Here is a 12,398-nt window from a genome sequence, read left to right on the forward strand (position 1 = left end):
ACGCCATGGTGGAGGTGGCTTGCCCTAGGAATGGTCTGCGTGCCCTTTCTGTAAAGGCAGAAGTGGCATCTTTCAGGATGACCCTCCCTCTGTAAGGCACAGCTATCCAGACAGAACTTTATATAGCTCAGCATCAAGTTTTAAATCATTCAAAAAAGAAATGTGCAAGGAGACATACCAGCCTTTCTCCAGAGAGAGATCAATGAGCTATGGAGCCACATTGGCCAGGAGCACGTTCTTTCATCTAGATACAGAGCATGACGCTCGGGTGCCAGCCTCACTGCTGGCCCTAAAGGAAGGGAGCGACCTCTATAATCAATCGGAGGTGGAACGTGGCTGGGGCCGGGTGGGAGAGGATGGAGACCATGCTAAAAGATTAGTTAGGGAATGTTTAGTGCTACCAACAAGATAAAATGACAGATGAGGTTGATTACATAAAGTGTTCAGACTTAGAAAGACATTCAAGGTATCTGGGACCTTGGTGTTTTATTACAGATCTTAGGAAACAAAACAAAGTAAATCGAAATAGAATGAAATGAAATGAAAATGCTCATAGGCTTCATATAAGACAATATTCAAAGCGATTCTGCAGACAGACCTCTGTTGTATTAATAATCTAATCTATGTATTAATAAATTATAGTTATAATTAGAAAGCCTAATTGTAAAACAAAAATGTTTTACATTATTTTAGGAATTATATTAGCTGTAATGCTGTTTTCATTTATTTGGCTCTGCAGAATTATTACTCTTAAAAATTGCAAATTCACAGGTCCTAAAACACCAAGAATTTTAGAATTTAATTTTGATGTGACATTATAATAAGTATATGAGAAATGGGGAGACATTGGTCAAAGAATACTTATAACTTTGAGTTATAAAATGAACAAGTCTAAAGACCTAATGTACAGCACAGTACCTATAATAATAATAATATGTATTGTACACTTAAAACCTGCTAAGATAACAGATCTTAAAGATCTTAAGTATTCTTACCACAAAAAGTTAATGGATATATTAATGCTTAATTGTGATAAGTACTTAACAATGTATATCAAGACATCACATTGTATAACCTTATGCATATAATTTTTATTTGTCAATTAAGCCTCAATAAATCTGGAAAATGAAATAGCATATATATGTAATAATTTAAATAATGATGATGACAATTTACATGTCCCTTTAAGGAGGAACAAATTGTATACAATAGCTTTTCACATAAACCGAAGAACTCCAAACTACATGATACTAATTTGCCATGATGATTGTGGTTTAATCGATGGAAACTTGAATGAACTAGAAGTGTCAATATCCAAGACCACACTGTAATTCTATAGCCAGTTCTTCAGCATCAGCATGGTTAATCTTCACTGGGTATCTGCTCGCTAGAAAGTACCATATCAAAGGTCTGTCTCTAGTATTGTCTGCCTTAAACAAAAGTTTCCTTTCCACGGGCTCAAAATTCTTCTCATGACCTAGCAGCTGCCCATGGTTCAAGTTTCTAAGGCCAACCTTGTATGGCAAGCAAAAAGCCTGAGCGGTGACTTGGTCAGAAGGCCATGGAGTGGGGCCCAGTGTCAGTAAGCAGAAAGTCACAGGAAAGGCAGGGAAAGTGGGTACCAGGGGGCATAGGGATTCTGGAGAGAGGGTGAAGTGTTCATTAAACAGAAGTGAAAGATGCAAATCTTTACCCATAGCAAAGACAGACAAATTCATTTTCTTCTTATGTACTTTAACCACTTTTTTTTTTTTTTTTGAGACAGGGTCTCACTTTCTTCACCTAGGCTAGAGTGCAGTGGAACTATCTCTGTTTGCTGCAGCGTCAACAGCCCGGACTCAAGTGATCCTCCCACCTCAGGCCCCCAAGTAGCTGGGACTTCAGGAAGGCGCCACCACGCCCAACTAAATTTTGTATTTTTTGTAGAGATGGGGTTTTGCCATGTTGCCCAGGCCGGTCTCAACTCCTAGGCTCCAGCCATCCGCCTGCCTTGGCCTCCCAAAATACTGGGATTACAGGTGTGAGCCACCCTACCCTGCCAGTTAACCACTTTTTATCACATTGAATTACTATTTTTTTGAGACAGGGTCTTGCTCTGTTGACCACGCAGGAGTGCAGTGGCACAATCATGGCTCACTGCTGCCTCAACCTCCCATGCTCAAGTGATTCTCCTGCCTCAGCCTCCCAAGCAGCTGGGACCACAGCTGTGCACCACCATGCCAAGCTAATTTTTGTTTGTTTGTTTTTGTAGAGACAGGGTCTCCCTATGTTTCCCAGGCTGTTCTTGAACTCCTGGGCTCAAGTAATTGTCCTCCCTCAGCCTCCCAAAGTGCTGGGGATACAAGCGTGTGCCACAGCCCCTGACCAAATTCTTTTTTTCTAAGTATTTATCTCTTTCCATTAGCAATAAAGGTCCTATGTATTACAGAAACTTGAATAATAGGACTCTTCCCATGGAGATTAGATTTGAAAAAGTTTATTTATAATAGATGAATAATTGTTCAAAACACATACACACACACATATATATGCATACATATAGTATTTTTTGCATGTGTGTATATTTTAAAACATGACTTAGAGTTCGTGAAGTGGGTTTACACAGGGAAAGCACCAGCCTATTTCATCACTACAGAGTCAAACTACTGCAAATGACTAATTATCTAAGTTGATGATGGTCTTTTTGATTCTGGAATGAGCTGTGCAATTTTTAAATAGCTTTTTCCAGCAGATTTATCTCCCAAATTCTGTTAGCTAATACTCATGTTTGTAGTTTCAAGATTTGTTCTCTTGGGTACATACAAAATTACTTGGGTACAGGGGAAATAGCAGGAGTTGTGCCAGGCAGGAAGAAGAGGAACCAATGTTAGATTTTTCAAAACTGTGAACAGTCTGAATAAAGATCACTGAAGGTTGTCAGTATGTTCAATTGTGGTCCACTTTCATGCTTAGAACTCTGATGTAACTCTAATGTGTGAATTCTACTTAATTCTTCTTCCTTCCAAAACAGCCTTATTGAGCTATCACTCACATGCCATACAACTCACTCACTGAAAGTGAACGTCAACTTTTTTTGAGTAGATGCGTAGGTTTGTGCACTCCTCTAAAACCATCTCAGTTTAGGACACTTTGTACCCCCCGCAAAAGAAACTTCATTAGTAGTCACTCTCCATTTTTCTCCCTCTGTACCCCAAGACTCCAGCTCCTCACAAAGACGAATCTACATTCAGGCCCCACGTCTTAGGTTGGTGCAAAAGTAATTGCAGTTTTTGCCATAAAAATAACGGCAAAAACCATTTTGTATTTCCACCAGCAAAGTATGAGAGTTCCGTACATTCTCATCATCTGCAACACTTGTTACTGTCCGTGTTTTTTACCACAGCCTTCCTAGTGAGTATGAAGTATATCTCACTTTGGTTTTGATTTGCATTTCCCTGAGGACTAACAATGTGGAATATCTTTTCATGTGTTTACTGGCCATTCTACTTACATTTTTTAGGACCATTTTCTTTTCATTCTCTGTCCAAGATACCTGAATATTATCTTATTTTTTGTAGGTCCTATATTGAAATATATATTCTCAAAGTACCTCAATGCGGATGTCCATTCTTGGTATCCAACCTCCCAACATCCCCCAACACACACAGACCGAGCACATGCTTTCACAAATAATTCCTTTTAAAACTGAGCTTAACGTCTTATTACAGCTGCTTCTAAACCTTAACCAGAGTCCAGCAGCCAAAACCAGGTGAGCAAATTGCTGTCTGTCAAATAAAGTAACTACTAACATGTCTTGGTCTAACATCTGTTGTTAGCTTCAACCCTGCCGTAGGGATCGATACCTCTAGGTGGAGGCAATCTCTTCCCTCATCTCTCAGGAATAGTCTTTGATAATCCATTTGCCCTAAGCCTGCTAACGTTTAAGTGCAGAAGAAACACCTTCCATTTTTCTAAAGCTCCACTCCCCCTAATGGGAACAGGGGTAGTGTGTGAAGCTGAAATCCTAAAGTCGAGCAGGAGGAGTGTGTCAATGTGGAAATTCCTTTGCCCAAAGGTGTGAGAGTTAGCCCGGAGCATGTCATGGTGGGATTGAGCCATGCGGAAGCCTTTGGCTCCTTACGTTTTTGATTATCTTAAAAATCCAGGCTCTAGCAGAAGTCCACACAAACCTAACAATTTGTTAATTTGATATTATTCAAATTCAACAGGTCTGTACTTCCTCTAGCAAATTATAACCATTTGAAAGTATCCTAAAGAAATTAAAAATTGCCCCTGAAAAAATAACGTCATCTAGCTTGAATAGGATCTTGTTTTCGGCCCACATAAGCCACATGATGTTATTTTTTAAAAGAGTAACTTTAAATATCTTCACTCCAGGAAGTATATTTTGATCCAGGATAGTTCTACTGCAAACTTTGCTATGACATCAAAAAACCCTTTTAGCAAATGCTAAAGGGGAATTAAAAACTGCTCAGATACCTTACAAGTGTCTACACAATCATTAAAAGATGCCACAATGTTCAAATCCTTACCAAACTAAAAACATCTTTAGACAAGCCACGTTCTTAGCTCTTGGTCCGGATTCTCTAGAACTACCTACTGAGAGTTTCTTCAGTTTTTGAATTGAGGATTTTGAAGATTTCCCAAAGTTTTAAAAACACCTCTTGGAACATGGCAAGATAAAGAAGCAAATGCAAAGCCCTTTCCCAGCTAATATTCACGTTAGGGCTTTCCATTTTTTAAAAAGAACTAAATTTTACAAAGTAAATATCTTAATATCCTGGGTTTCATATCTTTCCTCAGCTCTTTTTCTACAGCATTTTAGAAGAAAGGAGAAACCTGTTTTCTTGATCTCTAGCATCCTAGTGAATATTAGCTTTTCAGTATCTGAGCTGACATTTACAATTTTCTGATTCCCAAAACTGGTTCATCCAGGAGCCTGTGAACAGCAAATCTATGTAGATTTTCCTCCAAAATATATCTCAAATTAACCTATTTTCTACAATCCTTACTGCCTTCACCCCAGTCTGCAGAGTCCTAGCTCTCAATTAGGTCACTAAAATAACTTCCTAACTTGCTTTTTACTAACACTCTCCACTCTCCAATTTACTACCCATTTGTCAGCCAATAATCTTCTCATTACATGTATCATATAAGGTTATTTTCTCTCCGGAAAAAAAAAAAAAACCCTTTGATGGCTTCCTATTGAATGCACAATAAAAGTCAATGTTTACCATGACCTACCAGGGCCTGAATGCTCAGGCCTCAGCTTGCTTTATCAAATTCACTGCATGGCCCCCATCTTTCTTGGGAAGTGCTTAATCTTTTCTGCCACATTGCCGTGAACATCCTTACCATCTACCCGGAATGCTCATACACCACATTACACCTTCCCCACTGTGCCCCTTCACGGGGCTGTTCCCTTGAATTCTTTAGGTGTCCACAGCAATGCTGCCTCTTCAGAAAGGCCTCCTCTGACCAACCTCTCTACATGAACCTCCTCCCGTTGGATTCTGCAAGATGACTCCCTGTTTATTTTCCTCATAGCACTGATTTCAGCTTGTAACTTAAATACGTGCTTACTTTTTGTTGTCTGTTTCTCTCATGAGAAGAGAAAAGATCCACATGGCCAGGAATGTTGCCTGGCATATAGTAGGGCATACATATCATAAAAAATTGTTGAATGCATTACTTACTGTCTTAATGTGTATGCGTTAGTTACTCCAATTCATGAATACAGCTAAATCTCCTCACACCCTCAGCCTCCATTGGCCACTATTTTGACTGTCCTGTTTGTCGACTTTTCTGCCAAACCTTTGGTTACAGCAAGTTGGCACTGAGAAGAGGATTTCTTTATGGGTCATTTTTCTAAAAATTGATGCCTGAATGAAAAGGGTGAATGGTTAGCCAAATTCATTTATCATGCAATGCAAGAATGCTACCTTGCAGTCCAAGAGGCAGTTTCACTTACGTATCCAGCAAGTATGTTATTCCATAAGAATAAGCTTTCCTTATCTCCATTCTTCAGATGTATTTTCAATTTCTTTGAAAATGGTCTCTTCCTTCTTAAACTTAGTCCAATAATATCATACATAAATCTGAACATGCAGTTCACTTGAATACAAATCACTTGAATACAAATTATGGAAACAGAAATGTTAATAAGGCACGAGGGGCTCGCCAATGTAACGCATAACCTTCTAAGGATAAACATTCAAATTATTTTCCTCTAATTACAGGTTTCAGCTGGGCTGAAACAAGACGTGACTGCCACATGCTTGTGCAATTAGAGAAGTAGCTATCCTTTCTCTTGGATCATCAAAGACTACCTGTCTCAAAGTAAAATAAACCAGTAAATTAAGTTAGACAATACTTTAAACATAACCCTTACTAAGGTCATGATTTATTAAATTAAAATGTCTCAGGCCAACTAAAAATGAAATAATGATAGGCCACAATACACACTATGAGGCTGGGGGCCCAGTGGCCAGAGCCAGATCTTCTTGCCTAAAAGCCCTTAGCTCTCTGGACTGTCTGTGAAAATCCTACACTTGCTCCACGTTCTAGGTCAAAAGTCCTCTGGGCAGAATTCCTAAGTCCCTGCTCCTGGTTCCTCCCACTGCATGATACACCAACCAGTGCTATACTGCTAGCTCAAAGAGGAGACCTTCATTTAACATACTTGAACGTCTCGGTGTCCAGTACGACTCCATATGGAATGAGTGAATCATCACAGGTAGCTTCACATGGTTATATAGCTGAACACTCATCCTGAAAACTGAGCGCAACTTACAACAGAGAAGTGATGTTGTTCTGGAAGCCTAACCCTCCTTTCCCAGGACCTAGACCATAGCCTCTCAATCAGGGTAAAAAAAAGACACACATTCTTAGTCAATCTGTATCTCTTTCTTTTAATTAATACAGCTCTTGTTATCCTAGCTCCACAAAGCCTCATTAGTGGCTAGGTGACAGTCATGCCAATGCCTTCCTGAAAATAAGAGATGAAGATTGCCTATTTCCTTACCCACTACAACTGTGCTCTGTGAGACCTTAGGGAGATGCTTGGTAGAATAAATGTTAGTCTCCCTTCCCATCTTCTGGTGAATACAGACAAATAGAAAAATTTTTTTTTTTTTTGAGACTGAGTCTTGTTCTGTCACCCAGGCTGGAGTGCAGTGGCGTGATCTCAGCTCACTGCACCCTACGCCTCCCAGGTTCAAGCAATTCTTCTGCCTCAGCCTCCAGAGTAGCTGGGATTACAGGCATGCACCGTCATGCCTGGCTAATTTTTGTATTTTTAGTAGAGACAGGGTTTCGCCATGTTGGCCAGGCTGGTCTCAAACTCCTGACCTTGTGATCCACCCACCTTGGCCTCCCAAAGTGCTGGGATTACAGGCATGAGCCACCATGCCTGGCCCACAAATTGAAATTTTAAAAAATGCATACTTGCACATGTTTTGTGTTGCTCAGTGATGACAAGTCTAGATTGTTTTTTCAAAAAAGGAGGATTTCTTATTAACAATTGTACATGTCTAGTTCCAAGTAGATGAAAAAATAATTTTTCTAACTTGGGACAAGATCACTTGATTTGTGTCTATTGTATCACCTAGTATAGATATGGAGGGGTAGGTTACACGAACATTTTCAAACAAAAGTTCATCCTTGGACTCACAACCAAGATATTTTGTCTAACCAAGAATGTAACTGAGTCACAATAATACTTTGTGTTTACAGCCTATGTTCTTAAGATGCTCACTGTGCCTTAGCAATGTTATGTCACCTTGTAGGGAGCCATGACCAGGACACTATTTTTATTAAATAATGGAAAAACAGTATAGGCATTCAGAAGGTAGATACTGTGCTATATACTTCAAATACATTATGTCATTTAGTCTACATGACAACACTGCAAGACTGTATTATCATTTCTCTTTTACAGATTAGGAAACTGACTCTTGAAAAATAATTGATTTTCTACGATTCTGGAGCCAGTAAGTGGCAGAGCTTAAAAATCCAAACACATTGACTAGAAAGACAGCAGCCCTATCCGACACGGATGTGTAGAAATTCACTATTTTGAGAAATATATCAACCAAATCACATGCGTCATCAGGACAAAGTAAGAAAATAGAGTTATTATTATCACTCTGTAATCAGACGCAAATTAGAAATAGTGGCATAAGAAAGATTAATACAGGATTTAAAACCTTAACGATATTTTTCAATCTATATACACCAAACTATTCCAAGGAAAATTCTATCAGAAAAATTTCAACGACACCATTAACACCATCTTTCAGGTTATTTCTACCATGCTAAGACATTTTGCTAATCACATGGGTGATTTTAAAGGCTTAATAAATTAGGCCAGATTATTGTTTACTTTTTTGGGGAAACTGTTCTTCCTTCAAAACCACTGCTCTGAAGGGAACTGTTGATCATGGTAACACTCTTCTCTTGCTTCAGGATCAGGTTTGTGAACTGCTAAGCTAACCACGGTACCACCAGGGCTGATCCAGAGATGGACACAATTCATTCGGAGTTCCTCCCTGGTATTTTTGCAGATGGATGTGGAAGCTGCTCTGTCCTCCTGGGCTATGAGAATATAAGCCATGGCAGTGGCTGACAGCTAAGAAACAGCCTAGCTTGGAAGTTAAAGCTAAGCTACAGAGGGGTGGTGGGTTGGGAAGAAAGGGTGAGAGAAAGAAGAGGAAAAAGAAGGAGAAAAAATAGAGAGAGGACATTTAAAAAGACACATGGATCACGGAAGGGACAGGTACAGACACATGTGGCTGACTAACCACACTCACAGCAGGTAGAATTCTGCATTCAGGCCTTCCACAAGTAAGTTCCACTCTTGCCCTTCTGAGGTTTGACTGTCTAAACAAATAAAATTTCTCTCTCTCTCTCTGTCTCTCTCTTTTTGCTTTGAGGTATTCAGAGCGGGGTTTTATTACCTACAATGATCAACTCAAGTTATGCAACAAAACATGTTTATTACTTTACTAGGCTAAGTTCTTATTTCCATGTCTGTTCCAAAGGTAATGATGCAACAAGTCAGCAAATACTTATGGAGACACAAAGAGGGGAAAGGCAGTGTGGCTTGTTAAAAGTGAGAGCTATACCAGATATGAGGACACTAATCCCATATGAGGACCATACCAGATATAAGAGCTATACCATATATGAGGACACTAATCCAGATATGAGGACCAACACTGAGTGGTTCTTAACTAAAAAAAAAAAAAAAAAAGACCAATATGCAAATATCAAAAAATTAATGGTATAAAATCGACATATTGTTAGGCAGTATAAGATTAGCCATTGAAGAAAATAGGTTGATAGTAAATAGTATAGGAGTACAGAGGTGAGAAACAGGTTGGAGAACAGTATCGCATTTTAAGTATTTGTAATTCCACTTGAGGTTCTACTCACACTGATAGTAACTGTACAAGAAGTTTCACACTCTTAAATGACCACACTGGCATTTCCTATCCATGTCCCAGGGCATTCAAAACATTTCGGAAATACTTTTCCATTTAACTATAGAAAATATAAAGTTTACACCAGGCCAGGTGTGGTGGCTCACGCCTGTAATCCCAGCACTTTGGGAGACTGAGGTGGGTGGATCATGAGGTCAAGAGATGGAGACCATCCTGGCCAACATGGTGAAACCCCATCTCTACTAAAAATACAAAAATTAGCCGGGCATGGTGGCGGGCACCTGTAGTCTCAGCTACTCAGGAGGCTGAGGCAGGAGAATCACTTGAACCTGGGAGGCAGAGGGTGCAGTGAGCCAAGATCGCGCCACTGCACTCCAGTGTGGCGACAGAGTGAGACTATGTCTCAAAAAAAAAAAAAAAAAGTTTACACCAAAGCAGGGCATAGGTGTGCATTTGGGCAGTCAGATGTCAGATGGGGCGCCACCCTTAGAAGGGCTCTGTGGTTGCTTTAATGCTTTGCTGTCTTGAAATAATTTTTATACAAGAAATTCTTCATTTTCATTTTTCACTGTTTCCTAAGAAGTACATAGCTGGTCCCTCACTAAGGAAAGGAACAGAGTTGTTCTGCAAACAACTCCAACCAATGGTTTTCCTTTTCAAGCAAACTGGTTATCATTTGCCAAGAGGGTAATAGATTTTGCAAGTCAATGGGCAAAGCAGCGTTCTCATCTGCCACGTGTTCTTCCTTAGCCCTTTATTAAAAGCAAATGATTTAGAAAACTGAGAAGTCTGAAGTCAAGAGCACTTGTAAACTGCCAATTCGCAACACTGCTAACATGAATGTAAGGTCACCAAGTGTGAACCCAAAGCCCATCACATAGTTCTAGGACACGACAAGCACAGGATAAAGAATCAAAAAAATGGATCTAGCTGATTTTAAGAGATACTTAGAGAGTGAAGGAAAGCTCATTCTGGGCATGTCAGATGCACATAATGCCACCAAACAGTGGGTTGTTATTGATAATGTCATCTAGAAACAATTCTATCTCATGGAGCATGTGTTAGATGGGACTCTGAGGATGCTGTCATGGGGCACGTATTAGACGGGGCTGTGAGGATGCTTAGGGAGCAAAGCATCTGAATTAGTCCATCTCAACATTTTCTCTGAGGAAGCATCTCACCAGCTTATATTCTGGTCTATGCTAGCAGAAGAAAGCGACAAGGAGGGTGTCCAGCATCCTTGGCCTGGGACCTCCACGACAGGACCAAGCCATTCTCCGACAGCGATGCACCTGCTTACCTGATGTGCATTGGACCAGCTACTCCAAAGTGACAACGTCATCAGTCCCATCTTGCTGATGTCTAAAATCACACCATCTACACTCCATTGAGGACTCTAATCCTAGACATGATGAAAATAATCGCGCAAGGGGAAACACGACTCTTTTCATTTTGAACCTTAGTGTAAATAAGTTTCAAACCCTTTTCTAGGGGACCAGGTTTAGATTAGAGGTAAAAGGAGGAATGTAGGGACTTAGGGAAGGGCATGAAGGGAAGTTCTGTGTGACGTGCTAAAGTTAAAAAAGAGTTTCCTCTTTACAGTCTTCCAAACTGAGCAAGCCTGTTTTTGGTAAATATCACTTAATATATGACTTAGTCTGAAGGAAAAGAACAGTGATTCGAATACGCTTATTTTTAAGCAATTATCTCTTCTACCCCACCTGCATATAATGTAACTGAAAGCTCTCATATTTTACGTTACTGATGCATTTGGAAGCAGAATAAGCTCATTATCTTTAGCATGCATGTTTAAAGGGTTTTCCTTCTGTTCAAACCATTTTCTTTTTCCACCTACTATTCACTGAGGATAGTTTCTTCTATGACAGACCTATGGAATCTAAGTAATTATTACAGGAGTAAGCGCAAGTCTGGCATGGTTTACAGGCTCTATAAATGTAACCAATTAATTCATCTAATTTAAGGAGGTATCAAAATTGAATTACAACTGAAAACCAGGTGGACAACCATGGTATCATGTGTAAGCAGACCAAAATGAAGACAATAAGCAGAAAACAGTGGAATTTTGTGAACAAAGTTTCTCAGGATGTAACTCTTTCTTTCTTTCTTTCTTTCTTTTTTTTTTTTTTTTTTGAGACAGCCTTGCTCTGTTGTCCAGGCTGAAGTTCAGTGGCATGATCTCGGCTCACTGCAACCTCCGCCTCCCAGGTTCAAGCGATTCTCCTGCCTCAGTCTCGCAAGTAGCTGGGGTTACGGGTGCCCACCACAATGCCCGGCTAATTTTTGTACTTTTAGTAGAGACAGGGTTTTGCCAAGTTTGCCAGGCTGGTCTTGAACTCCTGACTTCAAGTGATCTGCCTGCCTCAGCCTCTCAAAGTGCTGGGATTACAGGCGTGAGCCACCGCTCCTGGCTCACAGGATGTAAGTTTTCTAAAGATCTAAAGCAAAGTTACTGTTAGTGATGTTAGGAAGCATACTAATTAGTTTGGCATTATGGCTTGCTTTAGAGTATAGATTACGTTTCCCTTTAGTTTCCCACTAGACGCAGCTATTTGGGGATGGCACCCTGGGAGGGCTAGCCTTCTTCATTACTTAATATGTAATATGCCTCTATGGAATTTCATAATCACAGAGACTTTATTCCATATACTGAAGAGGGGACATTTCCCTTCCTGAAAAGATTTATTTTAGAAGGTATCACACAATTCTACAAGAATCTTGAAAGGTCTTTTAAAAAATTTTGACATCTGTGTTTCTTGGTGATATCTGGATGAACTTTTGATATGAGTGGTAAACTGACAATATCCCATGAATTGAGCAAACTATTCCTTTTACCCTTCTAGCCTTTGCTATCTGTTCTTTGAAGTGCGTGGGTCTGCCATTGCAGCAGGGTTGTTCCAGCCTTCTTACGTGGTCACTTTTACGTGGTTTCCTCAT

The 12,398-nt window shown here is 39.9% G+C and overlaps 1 protein-coding gene across 4 annotated transcripts in view; it reads right to left on the reverse strand.

Moving 5' to 3' along the window:
- Positions 1-12,398, reverse strand: part of FMN2 (formin 2) — a 389,598-nt gene that overhangs the window by 24,310 nt on the left and 352,890 nt on the right. The gene's annotated exons all lie outside the window — the stretch shown is intronic.

The sequence above is a fragment of the Pan troglodytes genome, chromosome 1 (genome assembly GCF_028858775.2).
Source record: "Pan troglodytes isolate AG18354 chromosome 1, NHGRI_mPanTro3-v2.0_pri, whole genome shotgun sequence".
NCBI classification, from domain to species: Eukaryota; Metazoa; Chordata; class Mammalia; order Primates; family Hominidae; genus Pan; species Pan troglodytes.